The 10297-nt window shown below is 39.1% G+C and overlaps 1 protein-coding gene across 4 annotated transcripts in view; it reads left to right on the top strand.

Annotated features, from left to right (window-relative positions):
- The first annotated feature begins 1736 nt into the window (after positions 1-1736).
- The window catches only part of LOC138665396 (membrane-spanning 4-domains subfamily A member 4A-like), a 269436-nt gene continuing 260875 nt past the window's right edge, over positions 1737-10297 (top strand). For 2 of the 4 annotated variants that reach the window (XM_069752835.1, XM_069752829.1), the window contains exon 1: positions 1844-1913. The gene's annotated coding sequence lies outside the window, so the exon portion shown is untranslated. Of the gene's footprint in view, positions 1914-10297 lie in introns of all 4 variants that reach the window. The other 2 variants (XM_069752830.1, XM_069752834.1) reach the window with 2 other exon arrangements.

Below are 10297 nucleotides of genomic sequence, written 5' to 3'. Positions count from 1 at the left end.
TCACTCTCTCACGTCGTCTTGAACTTGAGATAGCACAGCCCCCAGTACATGTTAGATCCCATCAGTGTACAACACAAATTGGGATTGAACAGTGCATATGCCAGGACTGGAGCACTGGTCACAGACTTTTTCAATGCTTTGAATGATTCTTACTACCATGGTCCCCACTTGATTGGTCGAGTATTGGGCCCGCCTGTCGTGCCCCTCAGTAGCTTGATTAGTTGGCCATCCAAATGAGCAAACTTGTGTATAAACCTTCTTCTGCACCAAGACCACCAGAGCAGCACAAGGACCGCTGGGGTCATGTGATGCCGTGTGAGCGGTCAGCGATATCGCCACCCACAAGCACAGCTGACAACAAGAGGTATTTACAAAAATATTTCTTTTCAAGGTTTGAATAGGTGGGGGCATTAGAGAATGTAGTGGACAACCTACTAAATCACTTTCAATGTGATGTGGTCCCTCAAAAAATTGGTTTTGTAAATTTTATTGGAACAATGAAAAATGGCTGATTAACTTTTAACCCTTCTAAATTTCTAACAAAAAAAATGATGCTAATGTAAAGCAGACATGTGGTAAATGTTATTTATTATCTATGTTGAGTGGTATAGCTATCTGGCTTAATGGAATAAAAATTGTAATTTCCGAAAACTGAAACATTTTCTAATTTCTGTCAAATTTTCATAATCAAACACAAATGATGTTGAACAAAATTTATGACTAAAATGAAGTACCATGTGTCATGAATAAACTATCTCAGAATCACTGGGATATGTAGAAGTGTTCGAGAGTTATAACCTATATAAAGTGATGCTGGTCAGAAATGTAAATTTTGGCCTGATCAAGAAGGTGTAAACAGGCTTAGTGGCGAAGGGGTTAAAATGAGCTGTTCACGTTAATAGTGTCATCTGATGTAACAGGTTCCCTTTAAGGACTGGATCAGTATAAAAGTGGTATAGTAGAAAGCAAGGTACGATTACTAATAAAATATAACTTTTAATAATTAATTTAAAATTTGCCCTATAGTATCACACAAAAAACATTAATAATATAGACAATGAACATTAACAAAAAAAAAATTGCATAAAACATCACTCAGCCGGACCGTCCTCTACGTATATGATGGGTTTACACCCATAACAATAGAAGAATATCCCTATCAGCATATCTAAAAAGTCAATATTCCCCTGATGTGTCTGACCGATGAAACGCGTCGGAGCCAGAAAGTGTGGGGTTACGGTATGAAGGATCTTAAGTGATGTCCGATGGTGGGGCAATGTATGGACAGAAACAGTGTTTCTCTATTAATAGGAATCATGATCTTGTAAAACATGGTCTAGTAGGAGTAATGTGAGGTGAGATCTTTCCTTCATATACTCTATACTGTTTTTCTATACCAGAACAGTTGATTCAATTGTTGTTGCTCTTTGGATTTCATTATGGGTTTGAAGTTATGTTTTTTGCAGACAATGATACCCTGATTTTTCCGATCATCACCTTGGCTGAGTGATGTTTTATGTGATTTTTTGTTAATGTTCATTGTCGATATTATTCATGTTTTTTTGTGTGATACTAAAAGTTATATTTTATTAGTAATCCTACCCTGCTTTCTTTTATACTATTTTGGATTGATAACCATTGTTCTTGATTCCAGTAATAAAGTGGTTGAGCAACTCTAAAAATAGTGTTTAGCCTCATATTTCTCAAGGAAGTATACAAAAAAAAAAAAAAAATGAAAATTTCCTTACTGGTGACACTCTTTGCTTAAGATTAACAGAGCAACAATACGCCCTGGGTTTTCCAACGTAAGAGGAACTGGCTAAGCTGATGAAGTTACGACAACACAAGAGAACAGGTGAGTGTTTGCCGTAGAGGTGTTGTAAACCAGATCTCAGGATTGCTGATCAGAATCGGTAAGAACACTTGTGAATATATCTACATTTGTGTTTTGTTAGAGCTTTATGACATGATCACAGGTAGATATCTATCATAGATTATCTCCGGGAGACAGTGCTTTGTACGCTTGACACCTTCAGCTAGTTTTCATGAAAGTGGCATGAGATCCCGAAATTTCAGATTTGGTGACTTGTTTGGTGACGTTCTCACAGTTTGGAGCTGCAGGTGAGATGAACAAAATACTGTAGTAACCCATGATTTGATTTTCCTGAAATCCATTTTGGACTTCTTGGCTATTTCCCACTGTTGGCTGCTTCTGTTATAGCTTGTACAGGTACAGTTGAAGCCGCTCTATAGTGTAAGAACTTAACCAAGCTCCCTATATCTCAGCTTCATGGATCCTGTGAGTTTTATAGAGAGAAATAATAGGAACAAAAGAAGGAAAAGCCCCCCGAAAGTGTAAAATTGTAGGGGCAAAATTGGGATGATTACATAAGTGCACTGACCCACTGAGGTTGTGCAAGTGCGCACAAGGAAACAGGATCTATATGGGCTCCACCATGGACAAAAAAAAAAAAAAAAAAAATTATATATGTGTATATATATTTTTTTTATTGCATGAAAAACAATGAACCATTTTGAAACCAATCTGTTAGCTTCCTCAGGGGCACGCAGAAAAATATGCAGTCATTTACATAGATGTATATTTTTTGACACATATAATAATAATAAATAATAATAATTTTTATTTATATAGCGCCAACATGTTCCGCAGCACTTTACAATTAAGCGGGGACATGCACAGACAATAAATTCAATACCAGTTAAGACAATTTAAACAGTGACATTAGGAGTGAGGTCCCTGCTCGCAAGCTTACCATCTACAAGGAAATGGGGGGACACAATAGGTGAAAAGTGCTTGTTATTTCAGGTCTGGCAATTATAATAAATAGGGATTTTCATATAAAGCTGCATGATCCGGTCATCAGCCCGTGTGTTTAAGTGCAATAGTCAAGTATCAAGTGCAGTTATCGTGTGCATGGAGGGTGTGGAGACAGATGAATAGTAGGGTGCAGATTCAAAATAATATTTGATATAGTATCTAAACATTTTTTACTTGAACATAATAAAGAGCAAACGTATAAAATTAACTATAATTAAGGTGATTTATCTGAATTTACCGTACATAATCCTTTCCATTTATTCGTTAATAAAAAAATATATTTAAAAAAAATGCATTTTACAGCCATAGGGTTTGAAGATGTCTGTTGATCACACTCATTAAATATATTAGTAGTCAATTTTTTTATGTTTCAGTCTTTCCTAGATAGATATTGTTTTGACTTTTTTTGTGTTTTAGTCTTGTGTTCGTTAACTATGTTGATGAATCATATATCTGCCAGAGTATGTAACCATTTACTAAATAAATGACTCCATATATTGCCCTTTACACCTGAGGAAGGAACCTGAACAAGTGCCTCGTCTTTTATGCAATAAATGCACATTTTATTTTATCCATAAATCCTGATTTTTAGTGTGCTCAGTCTGTTCCTGATACAGGATAATGAATTATTGGGTTTGGGGCAGGAACTACAAAATATTTAATATTCTGAATTTATTGAAACTTAAGGTTTTATGCTTAAACTGTCCTTAACCCTTTTCTGACATTAGATGTACTATCCCGTCGAGGTGGGGTGGGCCAGTATGACCACCGATGGGATAGTACGTCATATGCGCGTGAGCGCGGCCGATCGCGGCCGGGTGTCAGCTGACTATCGCAGCTGACATCCGGCACTATGTGCCAGGAGCAGTCACGGACCACCCCACGGCACATTAACCCCCAGTACACTGCGATCAAACATGATCGCAGTGTTCCGGCGGTATAGGGAAGCATCGCGCAGGGAGGGGGCTCCCTGCGTGCTTCCCTGAGACCCCCGGAGCAACGCGATGTGATCGCGTTGCTGCGAGGGTCTCTTACCTCCTCCCTGCAGCAGGCCCAGATCCAAAATGGCCATGGGGCTGCATCCGCGTCCTGCAGGGATGTGGCTTACCAGCCCCTTCTCAGAGCAAGCGCTGGTAAGCCTGCAGGAGTGCATGTCAGATCGCTGATCTGACACAGTGCACAACAAAGTGTCAGATCAGCGATCGTACACTATAACATGATGCCCCCCCCCCCCCCCCCAGGGCAATGTTATAGTGTAAAAAAAAAATTCACATGTGTAAAAAAAATAAAAAATAAATCCCCCCCCCCAAAAAAAAAAAAAAATATATATATATATATTGTTCCTATAAATACATTTCTTTATCTAAATAATAAAAACAATAAAAGTACACATATTTAGTATCGCCGCATCCATAACGACCCGACCTATAAAACTGTCCCACTGGCTAACCCCTTCAGTGACCACCGTAAAAAAGAAAAAAAAGGCAAAAAACAACGCTTTATTATCATACCACCAAACAAAAAGTGGAATAGCACGCGATCAAAAAGATGGATATAAATAATCATGGTACCTCTGAAAACGTAATTTTGTCCCGCAAAAAATGAGCTACCATAAAGCATCATCAAAGAAAAAATAAAAAAGTTATAGTCCTGAGAATAAAGCGATGCAAAAATAATTATTTTTTCTATAAAATAGTTTTTATCGTATAAAAGCGCCAAAACATAAAAGAATGATATAAATGAGGTATCGCTGTAATCGTACTGACCCGAAGAATAAAACTGCTTTATCCATTTTACCAAACGCGGAACGGTATAAACGCCTTCCCCAAAAGAAATTCATGAATAGCTGGTTTTTGGTCATTCTGCCTCACAAAAATCAGAATAAAAAGCGATCAAAAAATGTCACGTGCCCGAAAATGGAACCAATAAAAATGTCAACTCGTCCCGCAAAAAGCAAGATCTCACATGACTCTGTGGACCCAAATATGGAAAAATTATAGCTCTCAAAATGTGGTAACGCAAAAAATATTTTTTGCAATAAAAAGCGTCTTTTAGTGTGTGACAGCTGCCAATCATAAAAATCCGCTAAAAAACCCGCTATGAAAGTAAATCCAACCCCTCTTCATCACCCCCTTAGTTAGGGAAAAATGTAAAAATTAAAAAAATGTATTTATTTCCATTTTCCCATTAGGGTTAGGGCTAGTGTTAAGGTTAGGGCTAGGGTTAGGGCTAGGGTTAGGGCTAGGGTTAGGATTAGGGCTAGGGTTAGGGTTAAGGTTGGGGCTAGGGTTAAGGCTACAGTTAGGGTTGGGGTTAAAGTTAGGGTTAGTGTTGTGGCTCAAGTTAGGGTTAGGGTTTGGATTACATTTATGGTTGGGATAGGGTTGGGATTAGGGCTAGGGGTGTGTAAGGGTTAGGGGTGTGGTTAGGGATACCATTGGGATTAGGGTTAGGGGTGTGTTTGGATTAGGGTTTCAGTTATAATTGGGGGGTTTCCACTGGTTAGGCACATCAGGGGCTCTCCAAACGCGACATGGCGTCCGATCTCAATTCTAGCCAATTCTGCGTTGAAAAAGTAAAACAGTGCTCCTTCCCTTCCAAGCTCTCTCGTGGGCCCAAACAGGGGTTTACCCCAACATATGGGGTATCAGCGTACTCAGGACACATTGGACAACAACTTTTGGGGTCCAATTTCTCCTGTTACACTTGGGAAAATACAAAACTGGGGGCTAAAAATAATTTTTGTGGAAAAAAAAGATTTTTTATTTTCACGGCTCTGCTTTATAAACTGTAGTGAAACACTTGGGGATTTAAAGTTCTCACAACACATTTAGATAAGTTCCTTAGGGGTTTAGTTTCCAATATGGGGTCACTTGTGGGGGGTTTCTACTGTTTAGGTACATTAGGGGCTCTGCAAACACAATGTGACAACTGCAGATCAATCTAAATCTGCATTCCAAATGATGCTCCTTCCCTTCCGAGCTCTGCCATGAGCTCAAACTATGGTTTCCCCAACATATGGGGTATCAGCATACTCAGGACAAATTGGACAACAACTTTTGGGGTCCAATTTCAACTGTTGCCCTTGGAAAAATACAAAAATGGGGGCTAAAAAATAATTTTACTGGAAAAAAAAAGATTTTTTATTTTCACGGCTCTGCGTTATAAACTGTAGTGAAACACTTGGGGGTTCAAAGTTCTCACAATACATCTAGATAAGTTCCTTGGGGGTCTATTTTCGAATATGGGGTCACTTCTGTTTTTTTTTACTGTTTAGGTACATTAGGGGCTCTGCAAAAGCAATGTGACGCCTGCAGACCAATCCATCTAAGTCTGCATTCCAAATGACGCTCCTTCCCTTCCGAGCTCTGCCATGCGCTCAAACAGTGGTTCCCCCCCACATATGGGGTATCAGCGTATTCAGTACAAATTGGACAACAACTTTTGGGGTCCAATTTCAACTGTTACCCTTGGAAAAATACAAAACTGGGGGCTAAAAATAATTTTTGTGGAAAAAAAAGGATTTTTCATTTTCACGGCTCTGCATTATAAACTGTAGTGAAACACTTGGGGGTTCAAAGTTCTCACAACACATCTAGATAAGTTCCTTGCGGGGTCTAGTTTCCAATATGGGGTCACTTTTGGGGGATTTTTACTGTTTAGGTACATTAGAGCAGGGGTCCCCAACTCCAGTCCTCAAGGCCCACCAACATGTCATGTTTTCAGGATTTCCTTAGTCTTGCCCAGGTAATAATTGCATCACCTGTGCAATGCACAGGAAATCATGAAAACATGACCTGTTGGTGGGCCTTGAGAACTGGAGTTGGGGACCCCTGCATTAGAGGCTCTGCAAATGCAATGTGACGCCTGCAGACCATTCCATCTAAGTCTGCATTCCAAATGGTGCACCTTCTCTTCCGAGCCCTCCCATGCGCCCAAACGGTAGTTCCCCCCTACATTTAGGGTATCAGCATACTCAGGACAAATTGGACAACAACTTTTGGGGTCCAATTTCTCCTGTTACCCTTGGGAAAATACACAACTGGGGGATAAAAAATATTTTTTGAGGGAAAAAAAGAATTTTTATTTTTATGGCTCTGCGTTATAAACTGTAGTGAAACACTTGGGGGTTCAAAGTTCTCACAGCACATCTAGATGAGTTCCTTAGGGGGTCTACTTTCCAAAATGGTGTCACTTGTAGGGGGTTTCAATGTCTATGCACATCAGTGGCTCTCTAAACACAACATGGCGTCCCATCTCAATTCCAGTCAATTTTGCATTGAAAAGTCAAATGGAGCTCCTTCCCTTCTGAGCATTGCCATGCGCCCAAACAGTGGTTTACCCCCACATATGGGGTATCAGCGTACTCAGGACAAATTGTACAACACCTTTTGGGGTCCAATTTCTTCTTTTACCCTTGGGAAAATAAAAAATTGGGGGCAAAAAGATAATTTATGTGAAAAAATATGATTTTTTTATTTTACGGCTCTGCATTATAAACTTCTGTGAATCACTTAATGGGTGAAAGTGCTCACCACACATCTAGATAAGTTCCTTAGAGGGTCTACTTTCCAAAACGGTGTCACTTTTGGGGGTTTCAATGTTTAGGCACATCACGGGCTCTCCAAACGCAACATGGCGTCCCATCTCAATTCCAGTCAATTTTGCATTAAAAAGTCAAATGGCGCTCCTTCGCTTCCGAGCTCTGTCATGCGCCCAAACAGTGGTTTACCCCCACATATGGGGTATTGGCGTACTCAGGACAAATTGTACAACAACTTTTATGGTCCATTTTCTCCTGTTACCTTTGGTAAAATAAAACAAATTGGAGCTGAATTAAGTATTTTTGTGAAAAAAAAATTAAATGTTTATTTTTTCAAAACATTACAAAAATTCCTGTGAAACACCTGAAGGGTTAATAAACTTCTTGAATGTGGTTTTGAGTACCCTGAGGGGTGCAGTTTTTAGAATGGTGTCAAACTTGGTTATTTTCTATCATATAGACCCCTCAAAATGACTTCAAATGAGATGTTGTCCCTAAAAAAAATGGTGTTGTAAAAATGAGAAATTGCTGGTCAACTTTTAACCCTTATAACTCCCTAATAAAAAAAAATTTTGGTTCCAAAATTGTGCTGTTGTAAAGTAGACATGTGGGAAATGTTACTTATTGAGTATTTTGTGTGACATATCTCTGTGATTTAATTGCATAAAAATTCAAAGTTGGAAAATTGCGAAATTTTCTAATTTTTTGCCAAATTTCCATTTTTTCATAAATAAACGCAGGTAATATCAAATAAATTTTACCACTATCGTGAAGTACAATATGTATCGAGAAAACATTGTCAGAATCACGTTGAAGCGTTCCAGAGTTATAACCTCATAAAGGACAGTGGTCAGAATTGTAAAAATTGGCCTGGTCATTAACGTGCAAACTACCCTTTAGGGGTAAAGGGGTTAAAGTGGTTTTCCAGTTTTATTTTTTACCCTGCACAGGTCCAGTGCCACCTCTCTGCTGTGGGGCCTATCTTTGTTGATAGGCTACATTGTACCTGACCTCAGCCATCAACAAAATGGAAAGCATTAATTATTTACCATATTTTTCATTACAATGTAGCTTTAACCCCCAATTTTTCAATATGAAAAGGAGTAACAGGAGAAACAACATCTCATTTTTTTTTGCAATCTCTTCCTAGTATGGAAATACCTTACTGTACGGGCACAAAGCACAGCAACGAAGAGAAGCAGCATTATTTGGAGTGCACATTTGCTGGAATGGCTTCTTGTTGCCACATTGCATTTGCAGAACTCCTGATGTGTTAGTACAGAGGAAACTACCCAGAAAAAAAACATTTTTGGAACCTATAACTCCCCAACGAATTTATCAGTGGGTATAGTGACTATTTTGACCCCAAAAGGTTCTTCAAGAGATCAATGTGCAATATACAGGAAAGAATTACAAATTAACTTTTCTTTTCTCAAATATGGTTTATTTTTTCCAACATTAACTGTGCAGAATCAGTAATATATTAACCTTTTTTTCCACAGGTCAGTACGATTGGCAAAATATTAAATCTATATAGTTGTATTTATTTTTTACTATGTTTGTACACTATATGTACGACATATTTTTGTGTCATAGTATTCTGGGAGATATAACCTTTTTTTTTATTCTGTTGACGGAGCTATATCATGGATTATTTTTTGAGGGAAGTTTTCTAGTTTGGCACTGATTGGGGTGTCTGATTTTTTGATCGCTTTTTATTCCATCTTTTGTGAGAAAATGTGACAAAAAAACAGTGGTTCCAATTTTTTTTAGTGTTCCCTTCAGAGGGACAAATGTTATGATCATTTTATAGTTTGTGTCATTACAAACACAATGATACCAACTATGTATATTTTATGTATATTTTATCACTTGTATTGCAATAAAATAATAACATTTCCTCCTAAAAGTATGCGTTATATGTAGTGTTGAGCCACCTCCCTAGTGTTCGGGTTCGGTTGGTTCGTCGAACAGGGACGTGTTCGACGAATGTTCGTCGAACGTTCGACGAACACCGTCGAACCCCATTGAAACCAATGGCAGGCAAACACAAACATATACAAACACATAGAAAACACATAGAAAACACCTTAAAAGGTGTCCAAAAGCTGTCAAACTGCTCAGAAGACACAACAAACACATGGAAAAGTCACAACTACATATAGTCATGTGAAAAGGAAAGAGGTGGAGGAGAAAAAGGAGGAGGAGACACAGATATAGGCATGTCATGCCCTTCTAAAATCAAGAAAGGCTGGAGTAAAAATCTAAAATCAGCCTACCAAAACCCAGACGTCTTAACAAAAAAAATAAAAAAATAAAGATCTTTAGGTAGAATGGCGGCGGGTCCATTCAGAACACTTTCCTTAGAAGACGTAGTGGCACCCCCGTTGGGAGTTGTGCCAAAAAATGAACCCAATACATTCAGACTAATCCACCATTTGTCATATCCAAGGGGCAGGTCAGTAAACGACAACATCGACGCGGAACCAAGTACAGTACTATGTACTGTATCTCCTTTGACGAGGCAATCAGGCGGGTCAAGACATTGAGGGAGCGTTCCGGTTACTACCTGTGCCTCCGAATAGTGTCCTCCCATTGGGCTGCTTCTGTGAAGGAGCATACTACATAGATAGCTGTATGCCCATGCGGTGCTCCATATCCTGCTCACTATTTGAGGCGTTTAGTTGCTTCCTCGAATGTGTCGTCATGGACGTTTGTAAGGCGGCACATATTATCCATTACCTCGACGACTTCTTATGCCTGGGCCCAAAAGATTCGCCACAGTGTGAAAACACACGGTAGTCCACCTGTGAGAAGGAGAGAGCTGGAGGGAGAGTGGACACCCCAGAGCCAAGGGGTTAGATTGAGAAAGGAAGAAGGCGGAGTAGCTTGCTTCATGGGTGGTGTACTCTGCT

Source organism: Ranitomeya imitator, chromosome 2, assembly GCF_032444005.1.
Source record: "Ranitomeya imitator isolate aRanImi1 chromosome 2, aRanImi1.pri, whole genome shotgun sequence".
Classification (NCBI taxonomy): domain Eukaryota; kingdom Metazoa; phylum Chordata; class Amphibia; order Anura; family Dendrobatidae; genus Ranitomeya; species Ranitomeya imitator.
This window is presented reverse-complemented; position numbering and strand designations above follow the sequence as displayed.